We start from the raw sequence: 15,000 nt of genomic DNA, 5'->3' as shown, positions 1-15,000 counted from the left end.
CATTGGCAGACTTGTCATATATTAAAATTCAATGAAGCCATTGTAGTGTCCAATATGGTGGCTTTTTTAACTACTAAATCTTTTCATATTATTTATTCCTACATGGCAGTCTTGCCATATATCAAAATTTAATGAAGCAATTGGAGTGTGTAATATGGTTGTTTAGTTCCATTTCACAAAGATATAGACGACTGGCAAAATCTAACAGAGACCCTTTGCGTCAATAGGCGTAGGAGGAGATGATGATGATAATGAGGAATATGGTGGATCCTTTTGCATTTGGAGTGTGTAATATGTTGGTTTAGTTCCATTTCACAAAAGATAGAGACGACTAGCAAAATCTAACTGAGGCCCTTTGCGTCAATAGGCACAGGAGGAGATGATGATGATGATGATGATGAATATGGTGGATCCTTTTGCTATTAAATCTTTCTGTGTTCCATATTAGATATTTCCTGAGAAACTCCCGACTAAGTCAATATCTCCTCTCCCTTATATCGTACTCTTTTATTTACCTTTTAAGAGTCTCCCCTTCCCATGTTTTCCTCTTTTAAGGAAAAAGTTGAACACAAACCTCCAAACTTTCTCGTCCAAAGTTACCGGTTATAAAGTTTTATTTGGATATAAAAAGGAACATTAGGCTGTAAATTTTCAAAAGGATGTTTTGCTTTGCAGTCAAAATGTGATGGAACTTTTTTCCAAAAATATGCTCCTCAAGTTTACCCGACGCTACTCATAAGAAAAAAGGAAAAATGTCGCTTGTGTGAAGATAATTAAAGTGATTCGTATTAAGTAAAAAAGGTAATTGAATATGCTTTTTTGGCGATGATCCTGATAACAATTCCTCATTAGCCATGTAAACAACTTGGACATACAAATTTTGCATTAGACAGCATGCATTTACATAGAAATGTTGTATTAAATACAGTATTTCAAAACGACATTATAAGCGATATGATGGAAAACAAATCTCTGATATCCTTTTAATCATTGTGATTAATATTAATTCGAGTACAACAAAGCATAAACTATTCTACTCATAAATTTGATATCTACATAATATTAAATCTATTAATAGTATAGTTCATGCTTTGCTGTAGGCGAATTAATATTAATCACACTGATTAAAAGGAAATCAGGGAATATATAACTGATTGAAAAGATTTTTTTTTTTTTTTTTTTTACATTTTTTTTTAATACGTCTTATATTACTTTGACAACATTTATACTATACGAGCTACCTTAAGGCTCACTGAGTATTACTGTAGCTCTTATGAATATTAATATAATTTCCTTCAACATATTCTGATTCGTCTTATTATATTATATGGTTATTATTTACCATTTTGAACTAAGATTTAATTTAAATCTTTATTTTCATAGGTATTCTTTTGATAAAACAGTTGCAAGTCATAAATATTTTATCATTTATTCTCTTTATGGTATATTTTGAAATGATTTTACAAATTTTTATGGCTCAATTTTTATTAGTTCTTGCTATCCGTGTCGTTATCATTGACAATATTATCACAGTATTTATTTTTCCTAGTTTTAAAATCAACATTTTTGAAATTCAAAGGATTTTTGTATATTTTTTTTTTCTTTCAGCTCAGCACACGTTTAATAAATAAAAAGATCACCTTGACCTGGATATTCTAGAAACCCTTTATCCTATTATTAATGTAATGTATTTTACACATTAAAAATGTCACGCCGAATGATAAATAAAAATCTTAAAGTATTTCTATCTCACAATGTCCTTAAAGTTTACATAGACTTTTATAGCACCTCTATGGCCTGTTGACTTTTCCTCTTCAATTGTGACACTAAATATGATGCATGTTCCATTTTAGTAATGCAAAATGTTTCACTCTTTCCCAATTCTTTTCACTCATATTTAGTGATATGAGAATTTCAATAAGCTTTGTAGCTTCTTCGAACTATCTACATTTCGCGAAACTAATATTAATATATTTTCACATAGATATAAATTGATATTAAATACTAAAAATTATAAAATAGAAATAATTACCAAAGAATTAGAAGTATATATGACTATAAACAAAGGGAAAATAGATGAAAACAGACGAAACGAACTGAAACATTATCTGTCCTCCGTTGTCTTTTCCTGCACCCTCGCTTTTTCCAACATGTGTTAATCCAATAATAAGCATAAAGGCCTTTGAATAAAATCCTATTTCACGCCAACCCTCGCCTATTATAAATCACCAATTACACCTTAGGACAAACATCATCCCCCTGTCGGTTTAGAATCTCAAAGGATTAGACCATATTTTTTCGAAGAACATTTCGTTGGAATGTTAGAATGTTTTTAAAGAAATTTTGATTTTTTTTCTAAGAGAGATAAAAGTATATATATATATATATATATATATATATATATATATATATATATATATATATATATATATATATATATATATATATATATGTATATATATATATATATATATATATATATATATATATATATATATATATATATACATATATATATATATATATATATATATATATATATATATATATATATCTGTGTGTATGTATATATATATATATATATATATATATATATATATATATATATATATATACAAGCAGATACATACATACATATATATATATATATATATATATATATATATATATATATATACATATATATATATATATATATATATATTTATATATATATATATATATATATATATATATATATATATATATGTATATATATATATATATATATATATATATATATATACACACACACGCACACACACACACACACACACATATATATATATATATATATATATATATATATATATATATATATATTTATATATATATATATATATATATATATATATATATATATATATATATATTTATATATATATATATATATATATATATATGTATATATGTGTGTGTGTGTGTGTGTGTGTATACAAGTATCCTTAGAATAAGCCAAATGGCCAACAAGTTTTACACCATACATAACTATACCATCGAATACTTTTAGGTGAATTAAAAAAAAAAATCTGTAGCCTAGTAAGTAAATTTAAAATGCACCATAGTTATTTCGACTTTTGATACGCATTACTATAGAAAAAGTATTTCAGTTAGAAAAAGGAAATTCATCCACAAAATTATAGAATGCTTGAAAGAAAAATGGTTCTTTTTTACAAGATAATCTTGACGAAGATTCAATTAATGGGATAGCAAAATGGAACTCAATTCCTTGCCATTTTCTGGATACTGTGGAGCAATGGTTACATTGGAAATATCAAGAGGAATCAAAATTGCATTGCTAATAGTATCATCAAACTACCTGATAACGAAGAAAATTACCACTGTCCACCAGTGGAGGACGGGTGATTATTGCATTATATCTCTTTTGTTGTCTGATATCATATCTAAATCCTACATGAGAATTGAAAGCATAACAAATAAATAATCATTTGATAAGTGCTTTGACATAAATTTATAAGTGATATTTTCCTTCGGTATTGATATCGGTATATTTGAGAACAAAGCCTTCAGAAGAATATCGAGTGCTAAATGGCAAGGTAGGATTAGAAATGAAATAATATGAGACATTATTCGAGTGCCATATGTGGATGAGATCATGGTGTGGGGTAGATGAAGATGGTTTGGGCTTGCTCTTCCCACTCACCAAACGTTTAACTGGGCTCCATGTGGCACTAGAAGAATTGGAAGAACCAGGTCTACATGGCTGAGGACTATGATACGTGAAGTTGATGATGAATGGAGAAGTATTGATTTAAAATCTCATGATAGATATGACTAGCGAAATCTAACCGAGGCCCTTTGTGGCAACTAGGTTAAAAGAGATATATTAAAGTAACCACGTGGTAAGTTCTTGGTTCTCCACTTGAGAAAAAAATATGTCAGATATATTCTACTATAAACAAAGCACCAACACCATCTATTGACATCTTTTACAATGTTTGCGACTTGCTAACTGCGTTCCGAACATTTGTACGAGTAAATGTTAATAAACAATGGTAGTAATTGTCTTTATCAACCCACTGTGTCTAAATTAGAATATACGCAATATTGTTTCTTTATATGAATATCATATGAGTAATGCAATGAACATGATTAATCTATTGGTAAACTTGTTCCATGCCAGGAAACCTCAAATGAATGAATGAATCGGTCAATCAATCTTTATTTTCCATTATATCGAAAACGGACTCGATAATCATAGACGGCATGAATACCCAAACAACCAACAAAACACAAGGAAATATATTTAGATTAACAAATAACTAGCCGTTATACTCACATATCACCTAATATAAATATCATGCATATTATAATTCCACTTGCTTGAGGTAGCTAAATGTTTTCGGTTCATCGTAATTACAGTGATTGGGAGTCTTGTGACGTTTCATGAATTTGTAAGCCTGAAAGTTCAATGGCCATTTCGTGTAAACAATGAAATTGCTTTCCGTTACATTCCATCCAAATACCAAAATAAAACAAACATTAATAATTTTACTAATTCTTCAACAAACCATAAAACAAAAATAAATAATGATGAATCAAATTCTTCAAATGCCCGCTTTAGTATGTCAAAATAAATAATTTTTTCCGCTGAAGGAATGAAAAAGGTTTTGCTGTTACGCTGTATTAAAATAAAACGAAGACGATAACAAGTTTAGTTATTATATATTAATAAAATTTCTGTATCATTGCATCCCCATGCCCTGTTATCAACACGGTATTACGCATTAATCTGCAGGAAAGGATATTGAAATAATTTTTCTGGGAAGCCAGAGTATTTACCAAATAAATAATTAACAATGATATTCTTATGGAGCATTATATGCCGACTCATCTGCAGGAAAGGATATTGAAATAATTTTTCTGGGAAGCCAGAGTATTTACCAAATAAATAATTAACAATGATATTCTTATGGAGCATTATATGCCGACTCATTTAGTTTAATCTTAAGTCCCTGTAATCTTTTTTAATGTAATACACTCAAATGTCTCATTTATTTCTAATATTATACAGGATTTTCCGTTTGGCAACCTTGACACAAGATAACATCTAATTTTGAGAGAGAGAGAGAGAGAGAGAGAGAGAGAGAGAGAGAGAGAGAGAGAGAGAGAGAGAGAGAGAGATTGTTGATTGCGGTTGGACATGTCTGAGGCTTTTATTCTACAGTGGACTAGTAACGGCTGAAGATGATGATGATGATGATTATGATGATGATGATGATGATTATATTTCAATTAATGAAGCAATGTTCCGAGAAGATAGGATTTAAAATTAGCCAAACAGTTATGGAAAATGCTAGGTTATGACGGATAGGAATATAGTAATTTTGGTAATATATAAGTATAAAAAACATATCTATGTTAATATTTCTTCGTATCATCATCATCATCATCACCTCCTCCATCACCTCTTGACGCAGGGACCGCGGTTAGATTTCGCCAATCTTCTCTATCTGGAGCTTTTAAATCAATACTTCTCTCTTCATCATCTCCTACTTCACGTTCCATAGTCCTCAGCCACGTAGCCCTTGGTTTTCCAACTCTTCTAGTGCCTCCTCCGTATGTCAATAATAATTCCATACGCCTACTCAGCACGCGCATGGCTTCATTTTAATCCTCCCTGGGAGAGCCATTTCCCAGGTTTTTTTTTTTTTTTTTTTTTTTTTTTTTTTTTTTTTTTTTAATCTTACATGACGTAAAAAGTACGGCAACGATAATAATCTCATCTTAATGTCTCCAGAGGAGCGGCCCGAGGCAGTGTAAAAATAACCAAGGAGGCGTGGAATTAATCTCGCCCCCTTATAACTCGGTTAACACATCGTCAAGCAACTTTCTCGTCATTCTTTTCTTATATCTTACATTTTTTTTCAGTATACTTTACACTCTCCCTGTACCTCCAGGCGAAATCTTCAACTTCCTTCGTTACGACGAGGAATTTGATTTACGGGGACCCTCGATTTTTATTTGGGTTGTTCTTGTTAGGTACCACTATCTACCATAAAATATCTTTTTTCTCTTTTCTTTGAATTTTTATTTATCTATATTTTATTTTTCACATTTCACATTTAAGATGGAGAGGGCAAGGGAAGCTGCTTCCCGGTGTATGGGATTAAATCAACCTAGAAAAGAGGAGGGAAGGAAAATCTGAGGTTTAATTTGGTAGCAGAAATAGAAATTCCCTGAATTTATTTCCTATTTCATGGTACGAGATACAGTTAGGCTCAGTATTAATTAATCCTTGAATCGGAAAGGATTCCTAACATATTGAGATCAACTTTTTTTACATTCAGTAGTACTAGTCTAATGAAAGTTGCCATATTCGTGTTCGTTTTTCCACGTAAACTACTTTAAACTATTTGTTCTGGAACATTTTTCTATCGCCGAAGTAAGATGCTGCAATCATTGGCCTACAGTCATACCTTGCAGCTTGAGGTATTGCATCCTAAAACTCATATTATTAATTAAACATTATTTTAAATCTTCGTAGCTAGGCTAAAGCCAGGGTAATTTATTAGAGTCTGTTTCAAAAGTTATTACGCAGTAAGACATTGCAGTTAAAACAACCAGCAAAGATTTCATGTGTCTTCTCACTATCTTAAAAGACTTTTTAGAGCAAATTTGAAGACAATGGAATATTTTACATTTGAGTTTATAAACTTGAAAATACGTTTTAGAATAAAGCCAGCGTCAGTCCCGTGTCAAGGAATTCGTACTCCATATGTTGAAAGTAAAGGATTTTGGTAATCCCCGGACTTCATTACAATAGCTTGGCTTTCTTCTTTTTACATTGTAACTCATTACGGTTGTTCTCAATTCCAGCGAACATAATCCAAAGTAAGCTTATTCCTTTCACCAATCAACAATTAAGTAAATCTATGTTGAATTCGTAGGTTTTTATCTCGTTTTAATCCTTGTTCTTCTTCTATGGAGTTCCTGGAAAGTACAAGACCAAATCCCATTATCAAGGTGTAATTCCTCCATTTCCGAGAAGAGGAGTCAGTCTCTAATCTATTACAAATATTTACGTATCATCCCTTGGTATATAAAGTGGGTTTGCTAACGTGAAATTTACGTTTTCTATATAAAGGTTTATAGGCGTATGGGAGCCTCTATATCTTGTTTCTCATGTATAATTTGTGAGGCAAGGCATACCTTCTAGTATGAATGGAAATATATTGCCTTATCTCTCTCAGTATTTATTATTAATTTCATGAAATGCATGTAGTATACGCAATAACAAAGTTTGCTGTAATATATTGTCTACATAACCTTTCTGACTTACTTTAAGCCTTCAGCAATTTCCGTTTCATTATTGTACGAGGAAATGAGAATGCTTAGCTAGAATGATATGTTGCAACGTAATTTTATATTGACCCTAATGTTGAAGAATAAATTCTAGATGGATATTCATTATATATATATATATATATATATATATATATATATATATATATATATATATATATATGCTTTAGAGATATATGTATACACACAACACATATATATATATATATATATTATATATATATATATATATATATATATATATATATATATATATTATATATATATACACAAATACGCATGGGTATTTTATATCAACGTATAATTCATCAAACATGTAGATATTTTGGACATATTATGCTTGAATTTTCCCTTTCGCTAGGTACACACAGTATGCTGGATTCCTCATCCTCCTTTGGGGGACTCCAGATGGCCACAAATTCTTATTACCCAAAATCCCCTACCTGAAAAATGGACCCATAAGACGCAATTACTTTGTCGTTCAACATATAGTAGATCTATTTTTTTAAATATATGTATTTCAAGGTATTACATTGGAAAATAGATATCAGTATTTTATGTGTGTATTGATATATAAAGTAATTAACTCTATTCCAAGATGACTCATCACCCTAATTTCGAGGATTCTTGTTCTTCAAAAGGTTTAATTCATTTAGAGGTTTAGGGGCCACATATGAATGGCAGAGGCAAAGAACAGTGACATTGCTCTAGCAAGGAAGACAATGTTCTAGAGACTGACCATATTACATATGATCAGCGCCCAGGCCACCTCTCCACCAAAGCTAGGGCCAAGTAGGGTCAGGCAATGGCTGTTGATGAATCAGAAGATAGACCTATAGGCTTTCCCAAAACCCCAATCCTTAGTTCACAAGGATAGTGAGGTTGTAGCGACCAAAGGAACTAACGAGTTTGGGAGGAACTTGAACCACAGTCTGGCGATCACCAGGCAAGGACGCTACCAACAGGCCACCACAACCCTACATATCATCGTAAATAAGCATACGCCGCTTTTATTCTTATTAATTCTTATTCATTTTTTTCATGTTTAGTTGTATGAAACTTTCATAGATACATTTGCTCTAATGTGTGATATGAAAATAATTTATAATGAAGTAAAACGAGATATTTGTAATATTTCTATTAGTTCATTAGTATAATACTAGAATATATATATATATATATATATACATATATATATATATATATATATATATATATATATATATATATATATATATATATATATATAACAATACTTCGTCATAAATATTTCAAAATAAATTTGCAGTTAATCACAAATGAAATCAATGAAGAATATCTTGCAGTAGAGTTAGAAAAAATATGATAAACAAGAGTGGAAGAAAAGAATAGTCCAATAATAACGTCACTCCATAATATATATATATATATATATATATATATTATATATATATATATATATATATATATATATATATAATATATATACATTTAGGACAAAATAAAATCCATGAACATATTGTAAAATGTGCTCGGAAAATACAAGACACTTTTGTACAATAAAAATACAATATATGACTTTTCAGATATTTTTTTTTTATTTTCATTGCTCAGTCGGATGAGCCTCTCCCTTTTAAAAGAACTGTCCTTTTAAAAGTCTCTCTCTCTCTCTCTCTCTCTCTCTCTCTCTCTCTCTCTCCTCTCTCTCTCTCTCTCTCTCTCTCTCCGCCATCGAAGAACAATAGACGACGTAAATCTCGCGATGAAAGAGCTCAAAGCCCCATGAGTGAAATATATAAGAGATACGAGAAATGATTTGTAGAATCCGATGGCATTGTTCCTTCCGCCCTCTTGGAGGATCCGAATCCTTGGTGTATTTCTCTTCTTGGGGATTTATTCTCCTTGTTGGAGACTTTTCTAGATATGGAGATGTTCCTTGGAGCCTTTGCATTATTGTGGGCGGAGAGAGAGAGAGAGAGAGAGAGAGGAGAGAGAGACGAAGTGAGAGAGAGAGAGAGAGCGGAGAGAGAGAGAGAGAGAGAGGAGAAACTGAATGTTGAGAATCGTGTATGTATATGTTTTTTTTTTTTTTTTTATTCTACAGATAATTAACGTGAGGTAGAAAATGATTAGATAAAAGACGAGTAAGCATTTAAGGATAACGTTGATTTTAGCAATATAGATAGAATGATGGCTTTTGCTGAAATAGAGATTATTATTATTATTATTTATTATTATTATTATTATTATTATTATTATTATTATTGGCCGAATTTCAGAAAGTCTGCGGCATTATGACGCCCAGCAATTAAAATAAGAACACATGAGAACTTATGAAAGGATAGAAGTAATTATACAGGAGCTTTTTTTTTATCTAACTCAGAGAGAGAGAGAGAGAGAGAGAGATAGAATTGAGAGAGAGAGAGGAGAGAGGAGAAGAGAGAGAGTGAGAGGGAGTGAGAGAGAGAGAAACATTCACCCTTACCATCGAGTACATCTGGATTTTATGATGTCAACAGCATATGTTTGAACATGCAAGCTCTAGGTCAAGAGTCGCATCTATATATAGAAATAATATTTTTTTCCAGGCACTAAAGATTGTCATTTGTATTCAAGTCCACAGGGGACACAAATCTCTCCAGTTGACATTTCGCAATATCGTTCATTTTTATTGCTTGCAGAAATATTCTAGAATTGTTTTCTGAAAGTTTCTTCCGGTCGTCATTTCACTTTTCTTTTTTACTTATTATGACATTTATTCACTTTTATTCCTTACTTTCTTTCTAAGGGAAGACGGAGAGAGAGAGAGAGAGAGAGAGAGAGAAGAGAGAGAGGAGAGAGAGAGAGGAGAGAGAGAGAGAGTGTTACTACGGGAAGGGAATAGCAATCGCAAATAATCATTGGTCATTAACATCTTAGTAAATAAATACTTATTAAAATTAATTAGTTCACTTACAGAAATATATATATATATATATATATATATATATATATATATATATATATATATATATATATATATATATATATATACTATATATAGTATAATATATACATAGTATATATATATATATATATATAATATATATATATATATTATATATATATATATATATATATATATTTAAGACACCTGATCAGGGTGATATTTTATTCATTAAGAAAATGAGCCTTGTAATATTTCATGAATAAGTGATAAAAGAGAATTTGGATGAAAGCCAATTCTATGTACATGCTTTCTCTTAGAGTTAGTCCAATAAATGTAGGCTTCTTAGTGTATTTTTTTTTTTTTTTTTTTTTTTTTTTTTTTTTTTTTTTTAAATCCATTTTTTACTGCCAAGTATTAGGATTAATGTTAATCCCCAGTTTTTTTACAATCATATTTCTAAAACGCTCTTTCTCATACCAAACACAGAATCTTTATTTCATTTTGTATTACGTTGATATTTTGTATTTCATATATATCAACGTTAGTAAAATTACCCTATAATTAAAATGTTTTTTAATCCTTATTTCCTTTCCCAGTGTACTGTAAGCTAGTTCTTATAGGATTTTAACTCTAACTATCTATTTGATTTGATAAACTTAGATGTTGGGACGCGTTCTTGAATTGGAGCACTCGTGTTCCAAAAATAATTACTTTTTCCAGCCCTTCTCATGTAATGAAAAATCTTCCTTCATCTTGAGCGGCCCCCAACCACCCTCTCTCTCTCTCCTCTCTCTCTCTCTCTCTCTCTCTCTCTCTCTCTCTCTCTCTCTCTCTCTCTCTCTCTCTCCTCCTCTCTCGTCCTACATCTTATGGTATAAAAGTTCCCAGTGGTCAAGTGACATGTGAATAGATGACACTCAAATAACTACCAAGGCGAGAACCCAGGTTTTGCACCTTGGTAACGTCTTGAGTACGTCAGTTTGGGTACGAAACAAAATTAAATCTAACGAAACTGAGATTAAATTTCTGAAAAGGTTGTAGTAAGCTGATGACTGGGGAAGCAATACTTGAGAGATTCTGTGGTAACCCCAAAGATTCACGGTAGCATGGCTGCAGATTGCAAAATTGCTATACAGTTGATAGAAGAAAAATCAACTAAATGATAGTTTATGTGGGAAAAAAAATACTGAGTCTTTTGTTACATAAAAACAGAAAAAAAGCGTCTATAACGACAGTATATAAGGGAGTAGAATATAGAGGAAGTGGAGTATCTTCTTGTTTATAGTTGGATTTAGAAGAAGGTAAATGAAATAAAAAAAACGAGGAGGGGCTAATTAGTAATCGACTGTCTTCTTATCTTTACAAACATGTACTCCACACAGTCAGAACTATGTTTTCTTACTGAAGTTTGGTATAATGTAAGTTCTATTAGATCCTATTTCCTCGTGGGAAAACTACATAAGTCAAGTTCTTTTCTGTTGTTAGGAATTAATATTGTATGAAATATGGGCGTTTCCCATCGCATGATGTAAAGACTTAAGTACGATTTCATTGGTGTGGCTGAATACGATAGAAAGAAATATGAATTTGTTAGGGTTGAGTTTTGTTAAGTCAAGAAATAATCTTTGAACCTTGACTATCAAATTCCTGTAAGCTTTGTTTGTTTCAATATTGGAAAAATTAATCTCCTTTCCTTTCTGAATTAGAAAGCAAGGTTAAAAATGGATGCCAATAGATCTCTTATGCTACAGTGACGAGAACAAAAAAGATGCAATTTTTTAAACAAATTTAAACCCAAAGACAAGAGTCGGTGAGATTCTTTGAGAAGAATATACCATTCAAATCTATTTCCTGTTTAAGATCACAGCATGTCTACATTATTATTATTATTATTATTATTATTATTATTATTATTATTATTATTATTATTTATTATTATTATTAACCAAGCTACCTCCTAGTTGGAAAAGAAGGATGCCTAAAAGCCCTCGGGCCCCAACAAGGAAAATCGACAGTGATGGAAGGAAATAAGGAAATTAACCACAAGAGAAGTAATGAACAATCCAAATGAAATATTTTAAGAAAAGAACCTAAAATGTATATATTATACATAAACTACATGCCCAGTTTCAAGGTTTTGCTTAAAGTTATTATTATTATTATTATTATTATTATTATTATTATTATTATTATTATTATTATTATTATTATCAGGTAAGCTACAATCATAGTTGGAAAAGCAGGATGGTATAAGCCTAAGGGCTCCAACAAGGAAAATAGCCCAGTGAGGAAAGGAAATAAGGAAATTAATCACAAGAGAAGTAATGAACAATCAAAATAAGATATTCTAAGAACAGTAACAACATTGAAAAATATCTTTCATATATAAACTATATACCTAATATCTACGTTTAGCTTTTGTATTATTATTATTATTATTATTATTATTATTATTATTATTATTATCCCCATCTAAGCTACAACCCTAGCTGTTGAAGCAGGATGCTATAAGCCTAACGACTCTAAGAGGGAAAATAGCCTAGTGATGAAAGGAAATAAGGAAATTAATTACAAAAGATCTAATGAAAAGTCTAGATGAAATATCCTAACAACAGAACCTGAATTAAAATATATCTTTTACACATAAAATACATACCCAATTTCTACGTTTAGCTTGAAGTTGTTATTATTATTACTATTACTACTATTATCATTATCACCAGCTAATCTATAACCCTAGTTGGAAAAGCAGGATGCTATAAGCACAAGGGCACCAACAAGAAAAATATTCTAAGAAGAGTACCTAAATCAAAATATATATTTTATGTGTAAACGATCAACCCGGGCACCAACAAGAAAAATATTTTAAGAACAGTACCTAAATTAAAATATATCTTTTATATATAAACTACATACCCAATTTCTACGTTTAGCTTAAAGAGGAAGAGGTAATCCGGCTCTATACGTAACCCTCATTGTGAAGTCACTCACATAAATTCCTTCCCAAACAAAACTCGTCGTAAACATGTTGTTCAGGATTTCGTGGCAAACGAAGCCTAACATGTTCCACCGCTTTTTCTTTTACCGACCGCTAAACGTAATTTCCAAAGTTACGTGAGCCTATTTGGAGCAAATTACTCGAGATCTGAAAAAAAAGGGGGATGGTGGAAAAAAAAAAAAAAAAAATAGGTCCGTGGTCGAGAATTGGGGATCTGGAGGACTGTAGCGAACGTCTGAAGCTGGGAACTTGAGATAAAACCTGCTCAGACGAATAGTAAATACCACGGCTTACCAAAAGGTGACTAAATATATTTTAGTAGGTGTGATTGTCTTCTTATGCAGAGTAAAATATAAAATTTTCAATTAGAAAATAAGATAAATCTCTAGTATGTTTGTTCTTATTTACATCTTTGAGAATTTCTTCCATTTTCAAGTAGCTCAGAATGTGAGGTCATGATTATTATTTTACGTTTACCTGATTTATTTTTTCAGTCACGCGCTGTCTCACATATTAATTATACCTAGTTTTTATTTATCCAAAAATATTTCGATTTTTATCATTAAAAAGAATGTTTTTCTTTTTTTCTAATATTCCATCATCAAAATATAGTACCTTACGACATTTAGCATGGAAAAATATTAAAAGACAAACCTTGCTCAGACTAATAGTAAATACCAAAGCGTTTCAAAAGATAATATTGTTTGTAGTATCTTACAACAATTAGTATGAAAAACCTTAGATATAGGTAGTGAAAGTCTTCGTATGAATATGAAATAGAAATTAATTTTCAATGTTCAATGTTCGAGTATGTCGATTAAGAAATTATCTTTAATCAATGAAAAAGAAAATTATGAAATAAAAATTCATACAAAACATAACTAGTCGGTGTAAAACTAGTTCGAGTTTATGTTGACGGTTATTATCGAAAGATGAATTGAGTAGGTCTCAAATGTACTGTCTAGCCTTTTAAGCCTTGTTATGAATATATCACTGCTGACCTAATTAATATCAATACTTCAAGATAATCGAAACACATAATAATTTCTCTTCCAGATGTAGTTGTAGATGATTTGGGAAGTTGCAATATGCATACATCATACTAACTGTCCTGTTCCTTCACTAGGAAATGAACTTAGCATCTCGCTCAATCCCTTTTGCCATTGCATTATGAACTGCAATTTGCATTCCTAATTTCAGTCAATGTCATGCAAAATGATTAATTGTTATAATTGCTAAAACTAATGTCATAATTCATCGGTAAGCATTGAAAGCACACCAATCAACCAGTAAAAGGAGGCTTCAAAGAGTTTTAAAACTTCTCTTGAAAACAGAAAACAAGAACCAAAAATCTCATTTCAGAAAAGAACATGTTATAATTACCTTACTTCCTGTTTCTCAAATTCGTAATTGGGTCTCATCTTCTGTTTCCGCATTCTTGAAATACTTCCTTTTTTTCGGGTAATACTGCACATGTCTTCTCTCTTTTTTTATCAGTGTTTTCCCATCTCCTTTTGTTTTAGAGTTTTTATTTAGGGTCGAAACGAAAATAAAATGCGGTTTAATACCTTTAAAAAAAAAAAAAAAAAAAAAAAAAGATTATGAATGTCATAGTTTTGTATAATTTTACTTAAAAATTAGAATATATCTGTAAGGCTGCTTCATAATTTTTATAGTCTATTTCAATTGATTGAAGGACTCTCTCTCTCTCTCTCTCTCTCTCTCTCTC

This window comes from Palaemon carinicauda, chromosome 7 (genome assembly GCF_036898095.1).
Source record: "Palaemon carinicauda isolate YSFRI2023 chromosome 7, ASM3689809v2, whole genome shotgun sequence".
Taxonomy (NCBI): Eukaryota; Metazoa; Arthropoda; class Malacostraca; order Decapoda; family Palaemonidae; genus Palaemon; species Palaemon carinicauda.
The sequence above is the reverse complement of the archived record's forward strand: the minus strand, read 5'-3'. Positions refer to the sequence as shown.